Source organism: Lepidochelys kempii, chromosome 4, assembly GCF_965140285.1.
Source record: "Lepidochelys kempii isolate rLepKem1 chromosome 4, rLepKem1.hap1, whole genome shotgun sequence".
Taxonomy (NCBI): Eukaryota; Metazoa; Chordata; order Testudines; family Cheloniidae; genus Lepidochelys; species Lepidochelys kempii.
In genome coordinates this window covers 127,715,170-127,724,969 of record NC_136383.1, presented here as the reverse complement: position 1 = coordinate 127,724,969, position 9,800 = coordinate 127,715,170, and positions in this window count along the sequence as shown.

Here is a 9,800-nt window from a genome sequence, read left to right as displayed (position 1 = left end):
TGGGTGCAGCATGTGGAGACCCCTCGGCTGCCCCTGATCCTAGGAGCCAGAGGGACCTGCAGCAGGAGGGGTGAGTAGGCAAGCAGGGTGGGGTGAAGAGGCGAGCGGTGAGCCAGCAGCGGGTGGGGGGTGAGTAGGTGAGCGGGAGGTGGTGAAGAGGCGAGCGGCAAGGGAGCCGCTGGCTGGCTGGCAGGCAGGTGGGCAGGTGAGGGTGAAGAGGCGAGTGGCGAGCCAACAGTGGGCGGTGAAGCGGCGAGCGGTGAGGGAGCCAGCAGCGGGCGGGGTCCAATGGGGCAGGGAGGGGCGGAGTTGGGGCGGGGACTTTGGGGAAGGGGTTGGAATGGGGGTGGGGAAGTGGTGGAGTTGGGGTGGGGCCAGGGGGGCATGAGCAAATACCACCTCCCCTCCGTGGAGTGTCCTCTTTTTTGAATGTTCAAATATGGTACCCCTACATAACCCCCAGCCCAGATTGCAGGAACTATCCAGTTAGGATGCTTAATTTGAATCTAACTATTCTCCATGCCATAGCAAGATAGTTTACGTATTTGAGTAATGCAACTACTTTTGTAAGAACTTCACACTTTCAGCCTGCTTTATTAGACCGCAGACCAATGTCCAGTATTTCCACATTACCTTCAACAGCTCAGCCAAGACAGAGTTGGGGCTCTCAGCAGCACAGTGGTGTCAACCCTACAGCCAGTGCCCATATTGAAATACTTTATAAACATGACAAATTACACAAGTCTGTCAAAGCTGGGGTAACAATGTATTTTGAACGACAAATAGAGCAGCGGTTGAAAAATAGATTTTAATCTCTTTATAGCACATTTTTAATCTGATGGCAAACAGCAACGTATTCTGAAATTGCTGCTGTTTTTCTCATTGCTCTGAAAGACATGGGCAATTTTTCTTCTTCATTGTTTAGATTACAATTTTTTATTGTTTCTGATCATTTGAGACAATATTTCTCAGTAATCTCCTTGCTTTTGTACAATGGGGAATATAATGCTTCTCTGTTTAATTGCCCTTTTTTTTACATTGCTTGCGAAACCTGGCCTGTTTTTGCTTTCCAGTCTCGACTCAGTCCTGCAATTACATACACATGTGAGCAAGCCAACTGACTTTAATGGGACTAGTCATGTGAGTAAAAGTTACACACATGTGTATTTGCAGAATCAAGGTCTTAGATCCAGATCCTCAAAGGTATTTAGGCTGGAAGTCGGGAGCCTAGATACCTTTGAGGATCCAGGTATTAGTTTGTACTGGCCAGCTTGCATGTGTAAGACACTATAATCAGAAAAACGGGATTACTCAGTGAAGTGAAAAGTGAACACATTTAAATCGGACAAGGACACACTTTTTACACTATTTGTTTTCTTTTGATTTATGTAAAAAAGTAAAAGAGGGGGCTTGTCCAAAGTTCTAAGAGGTCCTGCCATAAATTAAAAAAACAAATACATTTAGAGCCAGCAGAACACAAAAACAATGCAATCATCCTGTAGATCTCACTGCCTCAAAATAATAAGAGCCCAGATGTAGGTATAAAAAAGCTGACAATAACAGAGGGCTAAATATTGGGGGAGAAAACGGAAAGTTGCAATAGGGTCATATGAACAATAGAGAAATCAGCGGAGGAATTGATTCAACATCTTAGCTGCCTTTACTTAGTTGTAAGGAGCATGGGGATTAAACAGGAAGAACTGGAAGTATTAGTACACAAGCTAAATTATGATTTAATTGGCATCACAGAGACTTTGTGAAGAAATCTCATGACTGGAATATTAGAATAGAGGGATACTGCTTGTCCAGGAAGGACAAGAAGTGTGTGTGGGGGGGAAGGTGGAGGTGTTGCATTATATGTCAAGAATGTATATGCTAGACCTGAAGTCCAGAAGGAGGGGAGAGACAGACCAGTTGGAAATCTCTGGGTGGATGAGGCATTTCTAAAACAAATAACAGAAATATCCAAAACACAAGATCTGCTAGTAATGGGAAAACCCAGACATCTGTTGGAAAACTAATATAATAAAACACAAAATGTCCAATAAGTTCTTGGAATGTACTGGAGACAACTTTTTGTTTCAGAAGGTGGAGGCAGTAACCGAGGGATAACCATTTTAGACTTGATTCTGAAGAAGAAGGAGGAAGTGGTAGCAAATCTGAAGACTGAAATCAATTTGGGTGACAGTGAATCGTGAAATGATAGATTTCATAATTCTATGGAAAGGAAAGGAGGTGAGAGCCCCAGAATAAGAACAATGGACTTCAAAAAAGTAGACTTTAACAAACTCAGAGAACTGGTAAGGTCCTATGAGAAGAAAATCTTAGGGGAAACTGAATTCAGGAAAGCTTGCAGTTTCTCAAAGAGACACTATTAAAGGTGCAACAGTAAACTATACTAATGTGAAGGAAAGATTGGAAAAATAGGAAGAGGCCCATATGGCTACATCAGGAGTTCTTTAATGACCTGCAAATCAAAAAGGAATCCTACAAAAATTGAAAACACTGAAAAATTGCTGAGGATGAGTACAAAAGAATAGTACAAGTGTAAGCAGAGTCAGGATGAGCTCTACCCTGACATCTGGTGGCGAGTCATGGTGGTTGTGGAAAAGAACTTCAGGGGCTGATCTCATTTGCATAGGCACACCCACCCTGCCTAGGTGGTCACTTTGGCTGCTGTAGGAGCCCCAGTTTCTCTGTTATTGGGGCAGGAGTAAACTGTTATTATCCAGATTATGTGACTCAAGGACAGTGGAACTGTACTTGGCCTTTTGTTATGATGGAGGGACTCACCATCAATTAAGCAGCGCTCGCTAGGCAAGGGTCATGCGTTCCAAAAACCCAGTGAATGGAGAGAGGCTGGGGGCAGGTATTAATACTTGGTGGCATGGGTCCCCTTACATGATAATTGCACTTCCTCCTCTCTTCAATGTGGAATATCAGAGTGAATTTTGATTCTATTAGGAGTCTAGTTACAGGCTGTTGAGCTGAATTCATTTTGGGCTAATAGTGCACCAGCGCTGAGGCTCCCCTACTACCAGCTGAAATCACTGAGTGTTGTGTTAAGTAGTGGGGGAGCCTGAAGATATACGGTGGAGCAGTTTGCGGGACGGCTGGCAGAGCAGAGCGACTGGTGGGGCAGAGCAGTTTGTTGGATGCCTGGAACAGCTCATGGGGGCGGCTGGCAGAGCGGAGCCCCATGGAGAGGTGGGGAAATCAGCTTTGGACCACGTAAGGTGCCCCTTAACCCTCCCCCCATCTCTACCCAGGTCGGGAGGTAAAACTCTGCAGATAAACTTTCAAACTCTGGGGCTCCCCTGACCAGGGACAGAGACTTTTGGGTCTTTGGGTGATTTTGGGTGGCTGGACTCAAGAACCAAAGGGAAAGGACATGCCCCAATTTGCTTGGGGTGGGTTTTTTGCTCATGGGTTGTGTTATGAATCCTGTTGGTGGTGTTTTCCCAACATAATGCCACATTGTTTCTCAAAGGCTTTTTGCTACACTCAGACTCTGTGCTTGTGAGAGGGGAAGTATTGCCTCTTGGAGGCGCCCCGCGGGGGTGGTATATATTTGTCCCAGGTCACTGGGTGGGAGCTCGAGCCGGTTTTGCATTGTGTTATTGGAATGGAACCTCTAGCTACTGAACCCGGCCCTTGTTGCTGCCCACTCTGATGGGCAGAAGGGTTATACAAGCATGTAGGGACAAAATCAGAAAGACTAAGGCACAAAATGAATTACACCTATCAAAGGGCATAAAAAGCAATAGGAAGTTCTATAAATACCTCAGGAGCAAGAGAAAGACAGAGGAAAGTGTAGGTCCTCTACTTAGCGAGGAAGGCGAGCTAATAACGGACAACATCAAAAAGGCTGAGGTCATGTCTATACTACAAACTCTGGTTGACGCAAGTTATGACGGCAAACAGCCATCAAAGTTTTTGTATTGTTCGTGCGTGTGCGTATTTGGCAGCGTGTGGGAGTGCCGCATATACCTATCAGGAATACTTGTGTCCATGCAAATGGCAGTGCATCACAGATAGGTGTCCCAATGTGCCATGCGGTGCCGCCCAGCTTGATGCCTTTTGGGAATTTTTTGCAATGTCTTGTGGGGACAGGAATCATTTGCCCATGAATCTCTGAGAGCTAGGGGGGTCAACTTCTCAGCATGCAACTTTCTCCATCCCATAATGCCATCCATATTCCTAATCTTTGCACCTCTTTTTTAAATTCTGCAAACCCGCACAGCACTTTTTGGTGTCCACCATTCCTGACAAGCATGGAGCCCACAGAACTCTGCACTATTCTCATGGAAGTTAGGATGCATGATCCTCCTGTATTAGCAGACCTGCAGGAAGTACTGCAGCAATAGAGGACATGACAATTTCTTTGAGGACAGTTTGCTGAGGAACATAGCGGAAAACAATTCAAGCTTGTTGGTGACATCCGCACATGGTTGAGACCATTCTGGGCTTGAGAAATGAGCATTGCCTGTTGGGATTGCATTGTAATGCAGGTTTGGGTTGATGATCAGTGGCTGCAGAACTTTTGGATGTGAAAACCCACATTTCTGGATCTGTGTGCAGAGCTCACCTCAGCCTGGCAGTGGAGGGACACCAGAATGAAAGCAGCACTGACAGTGGAAAAGCAAGTAGCAATCACACTCTGGAAGCTTGCAACACTGGATTGCTACTGGTCAGTGGGAAATCGTTTTGGAGTTGGAAAATCCACAAATGGAGGGAGGGGGCATTGTCATCCAAGTGTGTTGGTGTAACATTCCCTACAGTACAATCTGGACAACTGAACAATTGTGTCCCCTCCAACCCGGGGTATCTTTCACACTTCTTTGCTGTGAAAGCACCCACTCCTGGTCTGTTCATACAGCCTCTAGCATGCAAAATCACTCCTATATGTTTGCTGTTGAAGAAAAAAATCCAGAATACATAACATTGTTGTTTTTAGTTAAATAAAACATTTAAATGTCTGTCTGGTGATGTTCTCCTCTTAATACAACAAGGCAAGAAAATCCTCCAAATATTAATGATTAACCTGTTGAATTGGAGATCGTTCACCTCCCAATGACTTCATAAATATATGCTTTGGTAAATGAAATAACCAACAATCATTCATTTTCTGATATAGCTGTAAAACTAATCTGAAAAGTTTTCAAAATAAATCACTTAAAAATGTATAGTGTGTACTTTTAAAAATGAAACTTACATCTATCTCTGAGTTGTGAAGAATATGTATTAAGGTTATAACAACCAACAAGAATGCACTTTTATGTAGAAATCCATGATTAAATCGAGTCTTCCTGACTAGTGATTTAAATCAAATCCACCCTGGTACATTCAAGGGTTTACACCTTCCTCTGAAGTATCTATTATTGGTCCCTCAGAGACAGGATACCAGACCAAAGAGGTGATTGATCTCACACTCTATCGCTTTTCCTGCATGCTTACCAACCATGTCATGTTAAAACACCATTTTCTGAGACAGTAAAAGCGCGGTTCTGCCTTGTAGATAGGACCTAATAATGTTTGAACCATGCTACTAGCCCTCTTCAGTCCAAGCAACTTTCAAGGAATAATTTGAAATTAGTTAGGTCCCATCTACATTAAAAGACAGAACCATGTTTTAAATATATCTGGGAGGAAGTTTATCCCTTGTCATGACACAAGACAGATCCCTTGTCACGGTTATTATAGCGCATGATGTTCCTTAGTGCTGTTTACAAGTTCTATACTTGGTTAGGAGCTGCCTATGTCTGGAATTATTTTTACTGATTATTTTGCATTAATCAGTTATGATAGAATATGATTTCTGTTTATAAATCAGTGCTTAGCTACCATAGTGATAGGCACTATATAAAAAAAAATTAGCAAGATGTGTAGCAATCTAGTTCGTTTTGTTGTTCAATCTGCTCTCTCCCACAGCTATGTGGGCTCTCCATGGTCTGCTCCCATGTGTTCAGCATGACCTGCTCATGGTTCAAGTTGCTTGTTATTCATGCTCTTTCTCTGTCTCCCAGTGCAATTTACTGATTTGTCCACTGAACTAATTTTCACTGCCTTGCAACTTGCAGTCATTTACACCGGTGCAAAATGCTACCAAATCAGAAGGGTGACATTCTACATCTACTGTGCCAAAGCTGTAAACTCTTGCACATTCTTCTTACAAGTCTACTATTTGGAGTTATTCTTTAAGCCACAGCTGCTGAATTCACAATACTGCATGAGAATCGCTGCTTTCATTAAATTATTACATTTCTAGCTCTCACAGTTGCAAAGAAAAGCTTAGACTCATCGATTTTAGGTCAGAAGGTCATCTAATCTAGTCCTGGGAATCCTGGGGCCCCATCTTCTCAGGTATTGGCACCCTGTCAGCAGGATTGCCTGGCTAGGTGGACTCTCTCCTCAGGCCCTATGCTACCAGCACTCCCAGCTATCTTTGAGACACCACTGACTTCCTGAGGAAACTACAATTCTTCGATGATCTTCCAGAAAACCCTCCTGGCCACCATGGATGTAGAAGCCCTCTACACCAACATTCCACACAAAGATGGACTACAAGCCGTCAGGAACAGTATCCCCGATAATGTCACAGCAAACCTGGTGGCTGACCTTTGTGACTTTGTCCTCACCCACACCTATTTCACATTTGGGGACAATGTATACCTTCAAGTCAGCGGCACTGCTATGGGAACCCACATGGCCCCACAGTATGCTAATATTTTTGTGGCTGAGTTAGAACAACGCTTCCTTAGCTCTCGTCCCCTAACACCCCTACTCTACTTACATTACACAGATGACATCTTCATCATCTGGACCCATGGAAAAGAAGCCCTTGTTGAAATTCTGGTGGAATTCCTCAATTTCCATCCCACCATCAACCTTAGCCTAGACCAATCCACACAAGTGGTCCATTTCCTGGACACTACTGTGCTAATAAGTGATGGTCACATAAACACCACCCTATACTGAAAACCTATACTTATCTACATACCTCCAGCTTCCATCCAGGACACACCACACGATCCATTGTCTACAGCCAAGCTCTACGATACAACCGCATTTGCTCCAATCCCTCAGACAGAGACAAACACCTACAAGATCTTGATCAAGCATTCTTAAAACTACAATACCCACCTGCTGAAGTGAAAAAACAGACTGACAGAGCCAGAAGAGTACCCAGAACTCACCTACTACAGGACAGGCCCAACAAAAAAATTACAGAATGCCACTAGCTGTCACCTTCAGCCCCCAACTAAAACCTCTCCAGCGCATCATCAAAGATTTACAACCTATCCTGAAAAATGATCCCTCACTCTCACAGATCTTGGGAGATAGACCAGTCCTCGCTTACAGACAGCCCCCCAACCTGAAGCAAATACTCACCAGCAACCACACACCAAAAACACTAACCCAGGAACCTATCCTTGCAACAAAGCCCGATGCCAACTCTGTCCACATATTTATTCAAGTGATGCCATCATAGGACCTAATCACATTAGCCACACCATCAGGGGCTTGTTTACCTGCACATCTACCAATGTGATATATGCCATCATGTGCCAGCAATGCCCCTCTGCCATGTACATTGGCCAAACCAGACAGTCTCTACGCAAAAGAATAAATGGACACAAATCTGACATCAGGAATCATAACATTCAAAAACTGGTAGGAGAACACTTCAACCTCTCTGGCCACTCAGTAAAAGATTTAAGGGTGGCAATTTTGCAACAGGAAAGCTTCAGAAACAGACTCCAACGGGAAACTGCTGAGCTTGAATTAATATGCAAACTAGATACCATTAACTTGGGTTTGAATAGAGACTGGGAGTGGCTGGGTCATTACACATATTGAATCTATTTCCTTAAGTTAAGTATCCTCACACCTTCTTGTCAACTGTCTAAATGGGCCATCTTGATTATCACTACAAAAGTTTTTTTCTCCTGCTGATAATAGCTCATCTAAACTAATTAGCCTCTCACAGTTTGTATGGTAATTTCCAACTTATCTGTATGTGTGTGTGTATATATCTATATCTATCTATCTTACCATATGTTCCATTCTATGCATCCGATGAAGTGGGCTGTAGCCCACGAAAGCTTATGCTCTAGTAAATTTGTTAGTCTCTAAGCCTTGGTCTACACTAGGAGTTGAGGTCGAATTTAGCAGCATTAAATCGATTTAACCCTGCACCCGTTCACACGATGAAGCCCTTTTTTTCGACTTAAAGGGCTCTTAAAATCAATTTCCTTACTCCACCCCCAACAAGGGGATTAGCGCTGAAATCAGCCTTGCCAGATCGAATTTGGGGTACTGTGGACACAATTAGACGGTATTGGCCTCCGGGAGCTATCCCAGAGTGCTCCATTGTGACCGCTCTGGACAGCACTCTCAACTCAGATGCACTGACCAGGTAGACAGGAAAAGGCCCGCGAACTTTTGAATTTCAATTTCCTGTTTGGCCAGCTTGGCAAGCTGCAGGTGACCATGCAGAGCTCATCAGCAGAGGTGAGCATGATGAAGTCCCAGAATCGCAAAAGAGCTCCAGCATGGACCGAACGGGAGGTACGGGATCTGATCGCTGTATGGGGAGAGGAATCCGTGCTATCAGAACTACATTTCAGTTTTCGAAATGCCAAAACATTTGTCAAAATCTCCCATGGCATGAAGGACAGAGGCCATAACAGGGACCCGAAGCAGTGCTGCGTGAAACTTAAGGAGCTGAGGGAAGCCTACCAGAAAACCAGAGAGGCGAACAGCCGCTCCGGGTCAGAGCTACAAAAATGCCACTTCTATGATGAGCTGCATGCCATTTTAGGGGGTTCAGTCACCACTATGCCAGCCATGTTGTTTGACTCCTTCAGTAGAGATGGAGGCAACACGGAAGCAGGTTTTGGGGATGAGGATGTTTGGATATAGATATTCAGGCCTGTCTGTAAAGGCCAAACTCTAAGAATTTAGGTGTATTCTTATCACTTAGCTAGTTATAGAGGTATAAAAGAATCAAAATCACTGTCTGGCAGTGTAAGGTCCTTCTTTACTGTGACAGTCTGAGGCCCTGTTCTTAGGCTAAGGCCTTTGGCTAAGCAATAGAGGCAGCCATAAGCTGGGAAGCAAACGGTCACCTCCTCACATTCCAAACTAGTCACATTGAAATAAGGTGCTATTGGGCTGTTAGGCATTATCAGGACAGGATTGTATTCCTATCGCCTCCAGAGAAAGGGAAGTGCCTAGAAAATGTAAAAGGAAACTTAGTTTGATAGCATCCTGTCTGGCAAGAACTCACTTATCAATAGCTGGGATGTGAAATCCTCACTTCTGTATTGTTTTGTCATTATAGTTCCCACTTTGCTCTTGTTTGTCTGTATAATCTCCATCTGGTTCTTTGATTGTTCCTGACTGCTGTATAATTAATTTTGCTGGGTGTAAACTAATTAAGGTGGTGGGATATAATTGGTTACATAATCATGTTACAGTATGTTAGGATTGGTTAGTTAAATTTCAGGAAAATGATTGGTTAAGGTATAGCTAAGCAGAACTCAAGTTTTACTATATAGTCTGCAGTCAATGAGGAAGTGAGTGGGGGTGGGTGTATGGGTGGGGGAGATGGGAACAGGGAATGTGGGTAAGGAAATTGGAATCATGTTTTGCTAAAAGGGGAAATGGGAACAGGGACACAGGTGTAAGGCTCTGTGGTGTCAGAGCTGGGAAGGAGGATACTAAGGAAGGAAACTGGAATCATGCTTGCTGGAAGTTCACCCCAATAAACATCAAATTGTTTGCACCTTTGGACT